This window comes from Leptidea sinapis, chromosome 33, assembly GCF_905404315.1.
Source record: "Leptidea sinapis chromosome 33, ilLepSina1.1, whole genome shotgun sequence".
NCBI lineage: Eukaryota > Metazoa > Arthropoda > Insecta > Lepidoptera > Pieridae > Leptidea > Leptidea sinapis.
Window position 1 is genome coordinate 5633737 of NC_066297.1, and position 21772 is coordinate 5655508.

A 21772-nucleotide genomic window follows, 5' to 3' on the forward strand; every position below is an offset into this window, starting at 1 on the left:
TCGAGAAACTTGTGTACGATATCCATATTGCTGAAATCATAATTTTGTGCGGTGGCCATCTTGGATTTGAAAAATGATCACAAAATCGTTCTCATCACCCTCGAGAACCTCGGATACGATACCCTTAATGTAGTTATCATACTTTTGAGCGGCGGCCATCTTGGATTTCAAAAATGATCACAAAATCGTTCTGTGCACTCTCGAGAACCTCGGATACGATACCCATACTTTTGTGATCATAATCTTGCACGGCGGCCCTATTGGATTTGAAAAATGATCACAAAATCGTTCTCAGCACACTCGAGAGCCTCGGATACGATACCAATAATGTAGTTATCATACTTTTGAGCGGCGGCCATCTTGGATTTGAAAAATGATCACAAAATCGTTCTCAGCACCCTCGAGAACCTCTGATACGATGCCCATAATGTAGTTATTATATTTTTTAGCCGCGGCCATCTTGGATTTGAAAAATGATCACATTTCTGCTCTCTCGAGAACCTCTGATACGATACCAATAATGTAGTTATCTCTTATTTTGAGCGGTGGCCATGTCGGATTTAAAAATGATCCCAAAATTGTTTTCTGCACCCGCAAAAACCTCGGACACGATATCCATATTGCTGAAAACATAATTGTTTGCGCCAACCCTCTTGGATTTCAAAAATGATCACAGAATTGTTCTCTGCATCCTCGAGAACCTCGGACACGATATCAATATTGCTAAAATCATAATTTTGTGCGGCGGCCATCTTGGATTTGAAAAATTATCACCAAATCATTCTCTGCACCCTCGAGAAACTCGTGTACGATATCCATATTGCTGAAATCATAATTTTGTGCGGCGGCCATCTTGGATTTGAAAAATGACCACAAAATCGTTCTCTGCACCCTCGAGAACCTCGGATACGAAACCCATAATTTAGTTATCATACTTTTGAGAGGCGCCAAATCGTTCTCTACACCCTCAAGAACCTCGGATACGATACCCATAATGTAGTTATCATACTTTTGAGCGGCGGCCATCTTGGATTTGAAAAATGATCACAAAATCGTTCTTAGAACCCTCGAGAACCTCTGATACGATACCCATAATGTAGTTATCATACTTTTGAGCGGCGGCAATCTTGGATTTGAAAACTGATCACAAACTCGTTCTCTGCGCCCTCGAGAACCTAGGATACGATACCCATAATCTAGTTATCATACTTTTGAGCGGCGGCCGTCTCGGATTAAAAAATGATCCCAAAATTGTTTTTAGCACCCTCGAGAACCTCGGACACGATATCCATATTGCTGAAAACATAATTGTTTGCGGCAGCCCTCTTGGATTTCAAAAATGATCACAGAATTGTTCCCTGCATCCTCGAGAACCTCGGACAAGATATCAATATTGCTAAAATCATAATTTCGTGCGCCGGCCATCTTGGATTCGAAATATTATCACCAAATCGTTCTCTGCACCCTCGAGAACCTCGGATACGATACCCATAATGTAGTTATCATAATTTTGAGCGGCGGCCATCTTGGATTTCAAAAATGATCACAAAATCGTTCTTTGCACTCTCTAGAACCTAGGATAGGATACCCATATTCTAGTTATCATTATTTTGAGCGGCGGCCATCTCGGATTAAAAAATGATCCCAAAATTGTTTTCTACACCCTCGAGAACCTCGGACACGACATCCATATTGCTGAAAATATAATTTTGTGCGGCGGCCATCTTGGATTTGAATAATGATGTCAAAATCGTTCTCTGCTCCCTCGAGAACCTACTATACGATACCCATAATCTTGTTATCATACTTTTGAGCGGCGGCCATCTTGGATTTGAAAAATGATCACAAAATCGTTCTCATCACCCTCGAGAACCTCGGATACGATACCCTTAATGTAGTTATCATACTTTTGAGCGGCGGCCATCTTGGATTTCAAAAATGATCACAAAATCGTTCTCTGCGCCCTCGAGAACCTAGGATACGATACCCATAATCTAGTTATCATACTTTTGAGCGGCGGCCGTCTCGGATTAAAAAATGATCCCAAAATTGTTTTTAGCACCCTCGAGAACCTCGGACACGACATCCATATTGCTGAAAATATAATTTTGTGCGGCGGCAATCTTGGATTTGAAAAATGATACCAAAATTATTTTCTGCACCCTCGAGAACCTCTGATACGATACCCATAATGTACTTATCATATATTTTAAGCCGCGGCCACCTTGGATTTGAAAAATGATCACATTTCTGCTCCCTCGAGAACCTCGGATACGATACCCATAATCTAGTTATCATACATTTGAGCGGCGGCCATCTTGGATTTGAAAAATGATCACAATATCGTTCTGTGCACTCTCGAGAACCTCGGATACGATACCCATAATGTAGTTATCATACTTTTGAGCGGCGGCCATCTTGGATTTGAAAAATGTTCACAAAATCGCTCTCTGCACCCTCGAGAACCTCGGATACGATACCTATAATGTAGTTATCATAATTTTGAGCGGCGGCCATCTTGGATTTGAAAAATGATAACAAAATCGCTCTCTGCACACTCGAGAACCTCGGATACGATACCCATAATGTATTTATCATAATTTTGAGCGGCGGCCATCTTGGATTTAAAAAATGATCACAAAATCGTTCTGTGCACTCTCGAGAACCTCGGATACGATACCCATATTTTTGTGATCATAGTCTTGCACGGCGGCCCTATTGGATTTGAAAAATGATCACAAAATCGTTCTCAGCACACTCGAGAGCCTCGGATACGATACCCATAATAAAGTAATCATACTTTTAAGCGGCGGCCATCTTGGATTTGAAAAATGATCACAAAATCGCTCTCTGCACCCTCGAGAACCTCGGATACGATACCCATAATGTAGTTATCATAATTTTGAGCGGCGGCCATCTTGGATTTGAAAAATGATAACAAAATCGTTTTCTGCACCCTCGAAAACCTAGTATACGATACCCTTAATCTTGTTATCATACTTTTGAGCGGCGTCCATCCTGGATTTGAAAAATGATCACACAATCGCTATCTGCACCCTCGAGAACCTCTGATACGATACCCATAATGTAGTTTAACATACTTTTGAGCGGCGGCCATCTTGGATTTCAAAAATGATCACAAAATCGTTCTGTGCACTCTCGAGAACCTCGGATACGATACCCATATTTTTGTGATCATAATCTTGCACGGCGGCCCTATTTGATTTGAAAAATGATCACAAAATCGTTCTCAGCACACTCGAGAGCCTCGAATACGATACCCATAATGTAGTTATCATACTTTTGAGCGGCGTCCATCTTGGATTTGAAAAATGATCACAAAATCGCTCTCTACACCCTCGAGAACCTCGGATACGATACCCATAATGTAGTTTATCATACTTTTGAGCGGCGGCCATCTTGGATTTGAAAAATTATCACAAAATCTTTCTCTGCACCCTCGAGAACGTCTTATACCCATAATGTAGTTATCATAATATTGAGCGGCGGCCATGTCGGATTTAAAAATGATCCCAAAATTGTTTTCTGCACCCTCAAAAACCTCGGACACGATATCCATATTGCTGAAAACATAATTGTTTGCGGCAGCCCTCTTGGATTTCAAAAATGATCACAGAATTGTTCTCTGCATCCTCGAGAACCTCGGACACGATATCTATATTTCTAAAATCATAATTTTGTGCGGCGGCCATCTTGGATTTGAAAAATTCTCACCAAATCGTTCTCTGCACCCTAGAGAAACTCGTGTTCGATATCCATATTGCTGAAATCATAATTTTGTGCGGCGGCCATCTTGGATTTGAAAAATGATCACAAAATCGTTCTCAGCACACTCGAGAGCCTCGAATACGATACCCATAATGTAGTTATCATACTTTTGAGCGGCGTCCATCTTGGATTTGAAAAATGATCACAAAATCGCTCTCTGCACCCTCGAGAACCTCGGACACGATATCCATATTGCTGAAAACATAATTGTTTGCGGCAGCCCTCTTGGATTTCAAAAATGATCACAGAATTGTTCTCTGCATCCTCGAGAACCTCGGACACGATATCCATATTTCTAAAATCATAATTTTGTGCGGCGGCCATCTTGGATTTGAAAAATTCTCACCAAATCGTTTTCTGCACCCTAGAGAAACTCGAGTTCGATATCCATATTGCTGAAATCATAATTTTGTGCGGCGGCCATCTTGGATTTGAAAAATGATCACAAAATCGTTCTCAGCACCCTCGAGAAACTCGGATACGATACCCATAATGTATTTATCATACTATTGAGCGGCGGCCATCTTCGATTTGAAAAATGATCACAAATTCGTTCTCAGCACCCTCGAGAACCTAGGATACGATACCCATAATGTAGTTATCATAATTTTGAGTGGCGGCCATCTCGGATTTCAAAAATGAACACAAAATCGATCTTTGCACTCTCGAGAACCTCGGATACGAAACCCATATTTTTATGATCATAATCTTGCACGGCGGCCATCTCGGATTTAAAAATGATCCCAAAATTATTTTCTGCACCCTCGAGAACATCGGACACGATATCTATATTGATGAAAACATAATTGTTTGCGGCAACCCTCTTGGATTTCAAAAATGATCACAGTATTGTTCTCTGCACCCTCGAGAACCTCGGACACGATATCCATATTGCTGAAATCATAATTTTGTGCGGCGGCCATCTTCGATTTGTAAAATGATTACAAAATCGTTCTCTGCACCCTCGAGAACATCGGATACGATACTCATAATGTAGTTATCATAATTTTGAGCGGCGGCCATCTTCGATTTGAAAAAGGATTACAAAATCGTTCTCTGCACCCTGGAGAACCTGGGATACGATATCCATAATGTAGTTATCATACAATTGAGAGGTGGCCATCTTCGATTTGAAAAATGATCACAAAATCGTTCTCTGCACCCTCGAGAACCTAGGATACGATACCCATAATGTAGTTTTCATAATTTTGAGTGGCGGCCATCTCGGATTTTTAAAATGATCCCAAAATTGTTTTCTGCACCCTCGAGAACCTCGGACACGATATCCGTATTGCTAAAATCATAATTTTGTGCGGCGGCCATCTTGGATTTGAAAAATTATCACCAAATCACTCTCTGCACCCTCGAGAAACTCGTGTACGATATCCATATTGCTGAAATCATAATTTTGTGCGGCGGCCATCTTGGATTTGAAAAATGACCACAAAATCGTTCTCTGCACCCTCGAGAACCTCGGATACGAAACCCATAATTTAGTTATCATACTTTTGAGTGGCGCCAAATCGTTCTCTACACACTCTAGAACCTCGGATACGATACCCATAATGTAGTTATCATACTTTTGAGCGGCGGCCATCTTGGATTTGAAAAATGATCACAAAATCGTTCTCAGCACCCTCGAGAACCTCTGATACGATACCCATAATGTAGTTATCATATTTTTTAGCCGCGGCCATCTTGGATTTGAAAAATGATCACATTTCTGCTCCCTCGAGAACCTCTGATACGATACCAATAATGTAGTTATCTCTTATTTTGAGCGGTGGCCATGTCGGATTTAAAAATGATCCCAAAATTGTTTTCTGCACCCGCAAAAACCTCGGACACGATATCCATATTGCTGAAAACATAATTGTTTGCGGCAACCCTCTTGGATTTCAAAAATGATCACAGAATTGTTCTCTGCATCCTCGAGAATCTCGGACACGATATCAATATTGCTTAAATCATAATTTTGTGCGGCGGCCATCTTGGATTCGAAATATTATCACCAAATCGTTCTCTGCACCCTCGAGAAACTCGTGTACGATATCAATATTGATGAAAACATAATTGTTTGCGGCAACCCTCTTGGATTTCAAAAATGATCACAGAATTGTTCTCTGCACCTTCGAGAACCTCGGACACGTTATTCATAATGTTGTTATCATACTTTTGAGCGGCGGCCATCTTCGATTTGAAAAATGATCACAAAATCGTTCTCTGCACCCTCGAGAACCTCGGATACGATACCCATAATGTAGTTATCATAATTTTGAGCGGCGGCCACCTTGGATTTCAAAAATGATTACAGAATCGTTCTCTGCACCCTCGAAAACCTCGGATACGAAACCCATAATTTAGTTATCATACTTTTGAGCGGCGCCAAATCGTTCTCTACACCCTCAAGAACCTCGGATACGATACCAATAATGTAGTTATCATACTTTTGAGCGGCGGCCATCTTGGATTTGAAAAATGATCACAAAATCGTTCTCAGCACCCTCGAGAACCTCTGATACGATGCCCATAATGTAGTTATTATATTTTTTAGCCGCGGCCATCTTGGATTTGAAAAATGATCACATTTCTGCTCTCTCGAGAACCTCTGATACGATACCAATAATGTAGTTATCTCTTATTTTGAGCGGTGGCCATGTCGGATTTAAAAATGATCCCAAAATTGTTTTCTGCACCCGCAAAAACCTCGGACACGATATCCATATTGCTGAAAACATAATTGTTTGCGCCAACCCTCTTGGATTTCAAAAATGATCACAGAATTGTTCTCTGCATCCTCGAGAACCTCGGACACGATATCAATATTGCTAAAATCATAATTTTGTGCGGCGGCCATCTTGGATTTGAAAAATTATCACCAAATCATTCTCTGCACCCTCGAGAAACTCGTGTACGATATCCATATTGCTGAAATCATAATTTTGTGCGGCGGCCATCTTGGATTTGAAAAATGACCACAAAATCGTTCTCTGCACCCTCGAGAACCTCGGATACGAAACCCATAATTTAGTTATCATACTTTTGAGAGGCGCCAAATCGTTCTCTACACCCTCAAGAACCTCGGATACGATACCCATAATGTAGTTATCATACTTTTGAGCGGCGGCCATCTTGGATTTGAAAAATGATCACAAAATCGTTCTTAGAACCCTCGAGAACCTCTGATACGATACCCATAATGTAGTTATCATACTTTTGAGCGGCGGCAATCTTGGATTTGAAAACTGATCACAAACTCGTTCTCTGCGCCCTCGAGAACCTAGGATACGATACCCATAATCTAGTTATCATACTTTTGAGCGGCGGCCGTCTCGGATTAAAAAATGATCCCAAAATTGTTTTTAGCACCCTCGAGAACCTCGGACACGATATCCATATTGCTGAAAACATAATTGTTTGCGGCAGCCCTCTTGGATTTCAAAAATGATCACAGAATTGTTCCCTGCATCCTCGAGAACCTCGGACAAGATATCAATATTGCTAAAATCATAATTTCGTGCGCCGGCCATCTTGGATTCGAAATATTATCACCAAATCGTTCTCTGCACCCTCGAGAACCTCGGATACGATACCCATAATGTAGTTATCATAATTTTGAGCGGCGGCCATCTTGGATTTCAAAAATGATCACAAAACCGTTCTTTGCACTCTCTAGAACCTAGGATAGGATACCCATATTCTAGTTATCATTATTTTGAGCGGCGGCCATCTCGGATTAAAAAATGATCCCAAAATTGTTTTCTACACCCTCGAGAACCTCGGACACGACATCCATATTGCTGAAAATATAATTTTGTGCGGCGGCCATCTTGAATTTGAATAATGATGTCAAAATCGTTCTCTGCTCCCTCGAGAACCTACTATACGATACCCATAATCTTGTTATCATACTTTTGAGCGGCGGCCATCTTGGATTTGAAAAATGATCACAAAATCGCTCTCTGCACCCTCGAGAACATCGGATACGATACCCATAATGTAGTTATCATACTTTTGAGTGGCGGCCATCTTGGATTTGAAATATGATCACAAAATTGTTCTCTGCACCCTCGAGAACCTAGGATACGATACCCATGATCTAGTTATCATACTTTCGAGCGGCGGCCATCTTGGATTTAAAAAATGATCACAAAATCGTTCTAAGCACTCTCGAGAACCTCGGATATGATACCCATAATGTAGTTATCTTACTTTTGAGCGGCGACCATCTTGGAATTGACAAATTATCACAAAATCGCTCTCTGCACTCTCGAAAACCTAGGATACGATACCCATAATGTAGTTATCATAATTTTGAGTGGCGGCCATCTTGGATTTGAAAAATGATCACAAAATCGTTCTCAGCACCCTCGAGAAATTCGGATACGATACCCATAATGTATTTATCATACTATTGAGCGGCGGCCATCTTTGATTTGAAAAATGATCACAAATTCGTTCTCAGCACCCTCGAGAAACTAGGATACGATACCCATAATGTAGTTATCATAATTTTGAGTGGCGGCCATCTCGGATTTCAAAAATGAACACAAAATCGATCTTTGCACTCTCGAGAACCTCGGATACGAAACCCATATTTTTATGATCATAATCTTGCACGGCGGCCATCTCGGATTTAAAAATGATCCCAAAATTATTTTCTGCACCCTCGAGAACATCGGACACGATATCTATATTGATGAAAACATAATTGTTTGCGGCAACCCTCTTGGATTTCAAAAATGATCACAGTATTGTTCTCTGCACCCTCGAGAACCTCGGACAGGATATCCATATTGCTGAAATCATAATTTTGTGCGGCGGCCATCTTCGATTTGTAAAATGATTACAAAATCGTTCTCTGCACCCTCGAGAACATCGGATACGATACTCATAATGTAGTTATCATAATTTTGAGCGGCGGCCATCTTCGATTTGAAAAAGGATTACAAAATCGTTCTCTGCACCCTGGAGAACCTGGGATACGATATCCATAATGTAGTTATCATATTATTGAGAGGTGGCCATCTTCGATTTGAAAAATGATCACAAAATCGTTCTCTGCACCCTCGAGAACCTAGGATACGATACCCATAATGTAGTTATCATAATTTTGAGTGGCGGCCATCTCGGATTTTTAAAATGATCCCAAAATTGTTTTCTGCACCCTCGAGAACCTCGGACACGATATCCGTATTGCTAAAATCATAATTTTGTGCGGCGGCCATCTTGGATTTGAAAAATTATCACCAAATCACTCTCTGCACCCTCGAGAAACTCGTGTACGATATCCATATTGCTGAAATCATAATTTTGTGCGGCGGCCATCTTGGATTTGAAAAATGACCACAAAATCGTTCTCTGCACCCTCGAGAACCTCGGACACGATATCAATATTGCTAAAATCATAATTATGTCCGGCGGCCATCTTGGATTTGAAAAATTATCACCAAATCGTTCTCTGCACCCTCGAGAAACTTGTGTACGATATCCATATTGCTGAAATCATAATTTTGTGCGGTGGCCATCTTGGATTTGAATAATGATGTCAAAATCGTTCTCTGCTCCCTCGAGAACCTACTATACGATACCCATAATCTTGTTATCATACTTTTGAGCGGCGGCCATCTTGGATTTGAAAAATGATCACAAAATCGCTCTCTGCACCCTCGAGAACATCGGATACGATACCCATAATGTAGTTATCATACTTTTGAGTGGCGGCCATCTTGGATTTGAAATATGATCACAAAATTGTTCTCTGCACCCTCGAGAACCTAGGATACGATACCCATGATCTAGTTATCATACTTTCGAGCGGCGGCCATCTTGGATTTAAAAAATGATCACAAAATCGTTCTAAGCACTCTCGAGAACCTCGGATATGATACCCATAATGTAGTTATCTTACTTTTGAGCGGCGACCATCTTGGAATTGAAAAATTATCACAAAATCGCTCTCTGCACTCTCGAGAACCTAGGATACGATACCCATAATGTATTTATCATACTATTGAGCGGCGGCCATCTTTGATTTGAAAAATGATCACAAATTCGTTCTCAGCACCCTCGAGAACCTAGGATACGATACCCATAATGTAGTTATCATAATTTTGAGTGGCGGCCATCTCGGATTTCAAAAATGAACACAAAATCGATCTTTGCACTCTCGAGAACCTCGGATACGAAACCCATATTTTTATGATCATAATCTTGCACGGCGGCCATCTCGGATTTAAAAATGATCCCAAAATTATTTTCTGCACCCTCGAGAACATCGGACACGATATCTATATTGATGAAAACATAATTGTTTGCGGCAACCCTCTTGGATTTCAAAAATGATCACAGTATTGTTCTCTGCACCCTCGAGAACCTCGGACAGGATATCCATATTGCTGAAATCATAATTTTGTGCGGCGGCCATCTTCGATTTGTAAAATGATTACAAAATCGTTCTCTGCACCCTCGAGAACATCGGATACGATACTCATAATGTAGTTATCATAATTTTGAGCGGCGGCCATCTTCGATTTGAAAAAGGATTACAAAATCGTTCTCTGCACCCTGGAGAACCTGGGATACGATATCCATAATGTAGTTATCATATTATTGAGAGGTGGCCATCTTCGATTTGAAAAATGATCACAAAATCGTTCTCTGCACCCTCGAGAACCTAGGATACGATACCCATAATGTAGTTATCATAATTTTGAGTGGCGGCCATCTCGGATTTTTAAAATGATCCCAAAATTGTTTTCTGCACCCTCGAGAACCTCGGACACGATATCCGTATTGCTAAAATCATAATTTTGTGCGGCGGCCATCTTGGATTTGAAAAATTATCACCAAATCACTCTCTGCACCCTTGAGAAACTCGTGTACGATATCCATATTGCTGAAATCATAATTTTGTGCGGCGGCCATCTTGGATTTGAAAAATGACCACAAAATCGTTCTCTGCACCCTCGAGAACCTCGGACACGATATCAATATTGCTAAAATCATAATTATGTCCGGCGGCCATCTTGGATTTGAAAAATTATCACCAAATCGTTCTCTGCACCCTCGAGAAACTTGTGTACGATATCCATATTGCTGAAATCATAATTTTGTGCGGTGGCCATCTTGGATTTGAAAAATGATCACAAAATCGTTCTCAGCACCCTCGAGAACCTCGGATACGATACCCTTAATGTAGTTATCATACTTTTGAGCGGCGGCCATCTTGGATTTCAAAAATGATCACAAAATCGTTCTGTGCACTCTCGAGAACCTCGGATACGATACCCATATTTTTGTGATCATAATCTTGCACGGCGGCCCTATTGGATTTGAAAAATGATCACAAAATCGTTCTCAGCACACTCGAGAGCCTCGGATACGATACCCATAATGTAGTTATCATACTTTTGAGCGGCGGCAATCTTGGATTTGAAAACTGATCACAAACTCGTTCTCTGCGCCCTCGAGAACCTAGGATACGATACCCATAATCTAGTTATCATACTTTTGAGCGGCGGCCGTCTCGGATTAAAAAATGATCCCAAAATTGTTTTTAGCACCCTCGAGAACCTCGGACACGATATCCATATTGCTGAAAACATAATTGTTTGCGGCAGCCCTCTTGGATTTCAAAAATGATCACAGAATTGTTCCTTGCATCCTCGAGAACCTCGGACACGATATCAATATTGCTAAAATCATAATTTCGTGCGCCGGCCATCTTGGATTCGAAATATTATCACTTAATCGTTCTCTGCACCCTCGAGAACCTCGGATACGATACCCATAATGTAGTTATCATAATTTTGAGCGGCGGCCATCTTGGATTTCAAAAATGATCACAAAATCGTTCTTTGCACTCTCTAGAACCTAGGATAGGATACCCATATTCTGTTATCATTATTTTGAGCGGCGGCCATTTCGGATTTAAAAATGATCCCAAAATTGTTTTCTGCACCCTCGAGAACCTCGGACACGACATCCATATTGCTGAAAATATAATTTTGTGCGGCGGCAATCTTGGATTTGAAAAATGATACCAAAATTATTTTCTGCACCCTCGAGAACCTCTGATACGATACCCATAATGTACTTATCATATATTTTAAGCCACGGCCATCTTGGATTTGAAAAATGATCACATTTCTGCTCCCTCGAGAACCTCGGATACGATACCCATAATCTAGTTATCATACATTTGAGCGGCGGCCATCTTGGATTTGAAAAATGATCACAAAATCGTTCTGTGCACTCTCGAGAACCTCGAATACGATACCCATAATGTAGTTATCATACTTTTGAGCGGCGGCCATCTTGGATTTGAAAAATGTTCACAAAATCGCTCTCTGCACCCTCGAGAACCTCGGATACGATACCCATAATGTATTTATCATAATTTTGAGCGGCGGCCATCTTGGATTTAAAAAATGATCACAAAATCGTTCTCTGCACTCTCGAGAACCTCGGATACGATACCCATATTTTTGTGATCATAATCTTGCACGGCGGCCCTATTGGATTTGAAAAATGATCACAAAATCGTTCTCAGCACACTCGAGAGCCTCGGATACGATACCCATAATGTAGTTATCATACTTTTGAGCGGCGGCCATCTTGGATTTGAAAAATGATCACAAAATCGCTCTCTGCACCCTCGAGAACCTCGGATACGATACCCATAATGTAGTTATCATAATTTTGAGCGGCGGCCATCTTGGATTTGAAAAATGATAACAAAATCGTTTTCTGCACCCTCGAAAACCTAGTATACGATACCCTTAATCTTGTTATCATACTTTTGAGCGGCGTCCATCCTGGATTTGAAAAATGATCACACAATCGCTATCTGCACCCTCGAGAACCTCTGATACGATACCCATAATGTAGTTTAACATACTTTTGAGCGGCGGCCATCTTGGATTTCAAAAATGATCACAAAATCGTTCTGTGCACTCTCGAGAACCTCGGATACGATACCCATATTTTTGTGATCATAATCTTGCACGGCGGCCCTATTGGATTTGAAAAATGATCACAAAATCGTTCTCAGCACACTCGAGAGCCTCGGATACGATACCCAAATGTAGTTATCATACTTTTGAGCGGCGTCCATCTTGGATTTGTAAAATGATCACAAAATCGCTCTCTACACCCTCGAGAACCTCGGATACGATACCCATAATGTAGTTAATCATACTTTTGAGCGGCGGCCATCTTGGATTTGAAAAATTATCACAAAATCTTTCTCTGCACCCTCGAGAACGTCTTATACTATACCCATAATGTAGTTATCATAATATTGAGCGGCGGCCATGTCGGATTTAAAAATGATCCCAAAATTGTTTTCTGCACCCTCAAAAACCTCGGACACGATATCCATATTGCTGAAAACATAATTGTTTGCGGCAGCCCTCTTGGATTTCAAAAATAATCACAGAATTGTTCTCTGCATCCTCGAGAACCTCGGACACGATATCCATATTTCTAAAATCATAATTTTGTGCGGCGGGCATCTTGGATTTGAAAAATTCTCACCAAATCGTTCTCTGCACCCTAGAGAAACTCGTGTTCGATATCCATATTGCTGAAATCATAATTTTATGCGGCGGCCATCTTGGATTTGAAAAATGATCACAAAATCGTTCTCAGCACACTCGAGAGCCTCGAATACGATACCCATAATGTAGTTATCATACTTTTGAGCGGCGTCCATCTTGGATTTGAAAAATGATCACAAAATCGCTCTCTGCACCCTCGAGAACCTCGGACACGATATTCATATTGCTGAAAATATAATTTTGTGCGGCGGCAATCTTGGATTTGAAAAATGATACCAAAATTATTTTCTGCACCCTCGAGAACCTCTGATACGATACCCATAATGTACTTATCATATATTTTAAGCCGCGGCCATCTTGGATTTGAAAAATGATCACATTTCTGCTCCCTCGAGAACCTCGGATACGATACCCATAATCTAGTTATCATACATTTGAGCGGCGGCCATCTTGGATTTGAAAAATGATCACAAAATCGTTCTGTGCACTCTCGAGAACCTCGGATACGATACCCATAATGTAGTTATCATACTTTTGAGCGGCGGCCATCTTGGATTTGAAAAATGTTCACAAAATCGCTCTCTGCACCCTCGAGAACCTCGGATACGATACCCATAATGTATTTATCATAATTTTGAGCGGCGGCCATCTTGGATTTAAAAAATGATCACAAAATCGTTCTCTGCACTCTCGAGAACCTCGGATACGATACCCATATTTTTGTGATCATAATCTTGCACGGCGGCCCTATTGGATTTGAAAAATGATCACAAAATCGTTCTCAGCACACTCGAGAGCCTCGGATACGATACCCATAATGTAGTTATCATACTTTTGAGAGGCGGCCATCTTGGATTTGAAAAATGATCACAAAATCGCTCTCTGCACCCTCGAGAACCTCGGATACGATACCCATAATGTAGTTATCATAATTTTGAGCGGCGGCCATCTTGGATTTGAAAAATGATAACAAAATCGTTTTCTGCACCCTCGAAAACCTAGTATACGATACCCTTAATCTTGTTATCATACTTTTGAGCGGCGTCCATCCTGGATTTGAAAAATGATCACACAATCGCTATCTGCACCCTCGAGAACCTCTGATACGATACCCATAATGTAGTTTAACATACTTTTGAGCGGCGGCCATCTTGGATTTCAAAAATATCACAAAATCGTTCTGTGCACTCTCGAGAACCTCGGATACGATACCCATATTTTTGTGATCATAATCTTGCACGGCGGCCCTATTGGATTTGAAAAATGATCACAAAATCGTTCTCAGCACACTCGAGAGCCTCGGATACGATACCCATAATGTAGTTATCATACTTTTGAGCGGCGGCCATCTTGGATTTGAAAAATGATCACAAAATCGCTCTCTGCACCCTCGAGAACCTCGGATACGATACCCATAATGTAGTTATCATAATTTTGAGCGGCGGCCATCTTGGATTTGAAAAATGATAACAAAATCGTTTTCTGCACCCTCGAAAACCTAGTATACGATACCCTTAATCTTGTTATCATACTTTTGAGCGGCGTCCATCCTGGATTTGAAAAATGATCACACAATCGCTATCTGCACCCTCGAGAACCTCTGATACGATACCCATAATGTAGTTTAACATACTTTTGAGCGGCGGCCATCTTGGATTTCAAAAATAATCACAAAATCGTTCTGTGCACTCTCGAGAACCTCTGATACGATACCCATAATGTAGTTTAACATACTTTTGCACGGCAGCCCTATTGGATTTGAAAAATGATCACAAAATCGTTCTCAGCACACTCGAGAGCCTCGAATACGATACCCATAATGTAGTTATCATACTTTTGAGCGGCGTCCATCTTGGATTTGAAAAATGATCACAAAATCGCTCTCTACACCCTCGAGAACCTCGGATACGATACCCATAATGTAGTTAATCATACTTTTGAGCGGCGGCCATCTTGGATTTGAAAAATTATCACAAAATCTTTCTCTGCACCCTCGAGAACGTCTTATACTATACCCATAATGTAGTTATCATAATATTGAGCGGCGGCCATGTCGGATTTAAAAATGATCCCAAAATTGTTTTCTGCACCCTCAAAAACCTCGGACACGATATCCATATTGCTGAAAACATAATTGTTTGCGGCAGCCCTCTTGGATTTCAAAAATGATCACAGAATTGTTCTCTGCATCCTCGAGAACCTCGGACACGATATCCATATTTCTAAAATCATAATTTTGTGCGACGGGCATCTTGGATTTGAAAAATTCTCACCAAATCGTTCTCTGCACCCTAGAGAAACTCGTGTTCGATATCCATATTGCTGAAATCATAATTTTATGCGGCGGCCATCTTGGATTTGAAAAATGATCACAAAATCGTTCTCAGCACACTCGAGAGCCTCGAATACGATACCCATAATGTAGTTATCATACTTTTGAGCGGCGTCCATCTTGGATTTGAAAAATGATCACAAAATCGCTCTCTGCACCCTCGAGAACCTCGGACACGATATCCATATTGCTGAAAACATAATTGTTTGCGGCAGCCCTCTTGGATTTCAAAAATGATCACAGAATTGTTCTCTGCATCCTCGAGAACCTCGGACACGATATCAATATTTCTAAAATCATAATTTTGTGCGGCGGCCATCTTGGATTTGAAAAATTCTCACCAAATCGTTTTCTGCACCCTAGAGAAACTCGAGTTCGATATCCTTATTGCTGAAATCATAATTTTGTGCGGCGGCCATCTTGGATTTGAAAAATGATCACAAAATCGTTCTCAGCACCCTCGAGAAACTCGGATACGATACCCATAATGTATTTATCATACTATTGAGCGGCGGCCATCTTCGATTTGAAAAATGATCACAAATTCGTTCTCAGCACCCTCGAGAACCTAGGATACGATACCCATAATGTAGTTATCATAATTTTGAGTGGCGGCCATCTCGGATTTCAAAAATGAACACAAAATCGATCTTTGCACTCTCGAGAACCTCGGATACGAAACCCATATTTTTATGATCATAATCTTGCACGGCGGCCATCTCGGATTTAAAAATGATCCCAAAATTATTTTCTGCACCCTCGAGAACATCGGACACGATATCTATATTGATGAAAACATAATTGTTTGCGGCAACCCTCTTGGATTTCAAAAATGATCACAGTATTGTTCTCTGCACCCTCGAGAACCTCGGACACGATATCCATATTGCTGAAATCATAATTTTGTGCGGCGGCCATCTTCGATTTGTAAAATGATTACAAAATCGTTCTCTGCACCCTCGAGAACATCGGATACGATACTCATAATGTAGTTATCATAATTTTGAGCGGCGGCCATCTTCGATTTGAAAAAGGATTACAAAATCGTTCTCTGCACCATGGAGAACCTGGGATACGATATCCATAATGTAGTTATCATACTATTGAGAGGTGGCCATCTTCGATTTGAAAAATGATCACAAAATCGTTCTCTGCACCCTCGAGAACCTAGGATACGATACCCATAATGTAGTTATCATAATTTTGAGTGGCGGCCATCTCGGATTTTTAAAATGATCCCAAAATTGTTTTCTGTACCCTCGAGAACCTCGGACACGATATCCGTATTGCTAAAATCATAATTTTGTGCGGCGGCCATCTTGGATTTGAAAAATTATCACCAAATCACTCTCTGCACCCTCGAGAAACTCGTGTACGATATCCATATTGCTGAAATCATAATTTTGTGCGGCGGCCATCTTGGATTTGAAAAATGACCACAAAATCGTTCTCTGCACCCTCGAGAACCTCGGATACGAAACCCATAATTTAGTTATCATACTTTTGAGCGGCGCCAAATCGTTCTCTACACACTCTAGAACCTCGGATACGATACCCATAATGTAGTTATCATACTTTTGAGCGGCGGCCATCTTGGATTTGAAAAATGATCACAAAATCGTTCTCAGCACCCTCGAGAACCTCTGATACGATACCCATAATGTAGTTATCATATTTTTTAGCCGCGGCCATCTTGGATTTGAAAAATGATCACATTTCTGCTCCCTCGAGAACCTCTGATACGATACCAATAATGTAGTTATCTCTTATTTTGAGCGGTGGCCATGTCGGATTTAAAAATGATCCCAAAATTGTTTTCTGCACCCGCAAAAACCTCGGACACGATATCCATATTGCTGAAAACATAATTGTTTGCGGCAACCCTCTTGGATTTCAAAAATGATCACAGAATTGTTCTCTGCATCCTCGAGAATCTCGGACACGATATCAATATTGCTTAAATCATAATTTTGTGCGGCGGCCATCTTGGATTCGAAATATTATCACCAAATCGTTCTCTGCACCCTCGAGAAACTCGTGTACGATATCAATATTGATGAAAACATAATTGTTTGCGGCAACCCTCTTGGATTTCAAAAATGATCACAGAATTGTTCTCTGCACCTTCGAGAACCTCGGACACGTTATTCATAATGTTGTTATCATACTTTTGAGCGGCGGCCATCTTCGATTTGAAAAATGATCACAAAATCGTTCTCTGCACCCTCGAGAACCTCGGATACGATACCCATAATGTAGTTATCATAATTTTGAGCGGCGGCCACCTTGGATTTCAAAAATGATTACAGAATCGTTCTCTGCACCCTCGAAAACCTCGGATACGAAACCCATAATTTAGTTATCATACTTTTGAGCGGCGCCAAATCGTTCTCTACACCCTCAAGAACCTCGGATACGATACCAATAATGTAGTTATCATACTTTTGAGCGGCGGCCATCTTGGATTTGAAAAATGATCACAAAATCGTTCTCAGCACCCTCGAGAACCTCTGATACGATGCCCATAATGTAGTTATTATATTTTTTAGCCGCGGCCATCTTGGATTTGAAAAATGATCACATTTCTGCTCTCTCGAGAACCTCTGATACGATACCAATAATGTAGTCATCTCTTATTTTGAGCGGTGGCCATGTCGGATTTAAAAATGATCCCAAAATTGTTTTCTGCACCCGCAAAAACCTCGGACACGATATCCATATTGCTGAAAACATAATTGTTTGCGCCAACCCTCTTGGATTTCAAAAATGATCACAGAATTGTTCTCTGCATCCTCGAGAACCTCGGACACGATATCAATATTGCTAAAATCATAATTTTGTGCGGCGGCCATCTTGGATTTGAAAAATTATCACCAAATCATTCTCTGCACCCTCGAGAAACTCGTGTACGATATCCATATTGCTGAAATCATAATTTTGTGCGGCGGCCATCTTGGATTTGAAAAATGACCACAATATCGTTCTCTGCACCCTCGAGAACCTCGGATACGAAACCCATAATTTAGTTATCATACTTTTGAGAGGCGCCAAATCGTTCTCTACACCCTCAAGAACCTCGGATACGATACCCATTATGTAGTTATCATACTTTTGAGCGGCGGCCATCTTGGATTTGAAAAATGATCACAAAATCGTTCTTAGAACCCTCGAGAACCTCTGATACGATACCCATAATGTAGTTATCATACTTTTGAGCGGCGGCAATCTTGGATTTGAAAACTGATCACAAACTCGTTCTCTGCGCCCTCGAGAACCTAGGATACGATACCCATAATCTAGTTATCATACTTTTGAGCGGCGGCCGTCTCGGATTAAAAAATGATCCCAAAATTGTTTTTAGCACCCTCGAGAACCTCGGACACGATATCCATATTGCTGAAAACATAATTGTTTGCGGCAGCCCTCTTGGATTTCAAAAATGATCACAGAATTGTTCCCTGCATCCTCGAGAACCTCGGACAAGATATCAATATTGCTAAAATCATAATTTCGTGCGCCGGCCATCTTGGATTCGAAATATTATCACCAAATCGTTCTCTGCACCCTCGAGAACCTCGGATACGATACCCATAATGTAGTTATCATAATTTTGAGCGGCGGCCATCTTGGATTTCAAAAATGATCACAAAATCGTTCTTTGCACTCTCTAGAACCTAGGATAGGATACCCATATTCTAGTTATCATTATTTTGAGCGGCGGCCATCTCGGATTAAAAAATGATCCCAAAATTGTTTTCTACACCCTCGAGAACCTCGGACACGACATCCATATTGCTGAAAATATAATTTTGTGCGGCGGCCATCTTGGATTTGAATAATGATGTCAAAATCGTTCTCTGCTCCCTCGAGAACCTACTATACGATACCCATAATCTTGTTATCATACTTTTGAGCGGCGGCCATCTTGGATTTGAAAAATGATCACAAAATCGCTCTCTGCACCCTCGAGAACATCGGATACGATACCCATAATGTAGTTATCATACTTTTGAGTGGCGGCCATCTTGGATTTGAAATATGATCACAAAATTGTTCTCTGCACCCTCGAGAACCTAGGATACGATACCCATGATCTAGTTATCATACTTTCGAGCGGCGGCCATCTTGGATTTAAAAAATGATCACAAAATCGTTCTAAGCACTCTCGAGAACCTCGGATATGATACCCATAATGTAGTTATCTTACTTTTGAGCGGCGACCATCTTGGAATTGAAAAATTATCACAAAATCGCTCTCTGCACTCTCGAGAACCTAGGATACGATACCCATAATGTAGTTATCATAATTTTGAGTGGCGGCCATCTTGGATTTGAAAAATGATCACAAAATCGTTCTGTGCACTCTCGAGAACCTCGAATACGATACCCATAATGTAGTTATCATACTTTTGAGCGGCGGCCATCTTGGATTTGAAAAATGTTCACAAAATCGCTCTCTGCACCCTCGAGAACCTCGGATACGATACCCATAATGTATTTATCATAATTTTGAGCGGCGGCCATCTTGGATTTAAAAAATGATCACAAAATCGTTCTCTGCACTCTCGAGAACCTCGGATACGATACCCATATTTTTGTGATCATAATCTTGCACGGCGGCCCTATTGGATTTGAAAAATGATCACAAAATCGTTCTCAGCACACTCGAGAGCCTCGGATACGATACCCATAATGTAGTTATCATACTTTTGAGCGGCGGCCATCTTGGATTTGAAAAATGATCACAAAATCGCTCTCTGCACCCTCGAGAACCTCGGATACGATACCCATAATGTAGTTATCATAATTTTGAGCGGCGGCCATCTTGGATTTGAAAAATGATAACAAAATCGTTTTCTGCACCCTCGAAAACCTAGTATACGATACCCTTAATCTTGTTATCATACTTTTGAGCGGCGTCCATCCTGGATTTGAAAAATGATCACACAATCGCTATCTGCACCCTCGAGAACCTCTGATACGATACCCATAATGTAGTTTAACATACTTTTGAGCGGCGGCCATCTTGGATTTCAAAAATGATCACAAAATCGTTCTGTGCACTCTCGAGAACCTCGGATACGATACCCATATTTTTGTGATCATAATCTTGCACGGCGGCCCTATTGGATTTGAAAAATGATCACAAAATCGTTCTCAGCACACTCGAGAGCCTCGGATACGATACCCATAATGTAGTTATCATACTTTTGAGCGGCGTCCATCTTGGATTTGTAAAATGATCACAAAATCGCTCTCTACACCCTCGAGAACCTCGGATACGATACCCATAATGTAGTTTATCATACTTTTGAGCGGCGGCCATCTTGGATTTGAAAAATTATCACAAAATCTTTCTCTGCACCCTCGAGAACGTCTTATACTATACCCATAATGTAGTTATCATAATATTGAGCGGCGGCCATGTCGGATTTAAAAATGATCCCAAAATTGTTTTCTGCACCCTCAAAAACCTCGGACACGATATCCATATTGCTGAAAACATAATTGTTTGCGGCAGCCCTCTTGGATTTCAAAAATAATCACAGAATTGTTCTCTGCATCCTCGAGAACCTCGGACACGATATCCATGTTTCTAAAATCATAATTTTGTGCGGCGGGCATCTTGGATTTGAAAAATTCTCACCAAATCGTTCTCTGCACCCTAGAGAAACTCGTGTTCGATATCCATATTGCTGAAATCATAATTTTATGCGGCGGCCATCTTGGATTTGAAAAATGATCACAAAATCGTTCTCAGCACACTCGAGAGCCTCGAATACGATACCCATAATGTAGTTATCATACTTTTGAGCGGCGTCCATCTTGGATTTGAAAAATGATCACAAAATCGCTCTCTGCACCCTCGAGAACCTCGGACACGATATCCATATTGCTGAAAATATAATTTTGTGCGGCGGCAATCTTGGATTTGAAAAATGATACCAAAATTATTTTCTGCACCCTCGAGAACCTCTGATACGATACCCATAATGTACTTATCATATATTTTAAGCCGCGGCCATCTTGGATTTGAAAAATGGTCACATTTCTGCTCCCTCGAGAACCTCGGATACGATACCCATAA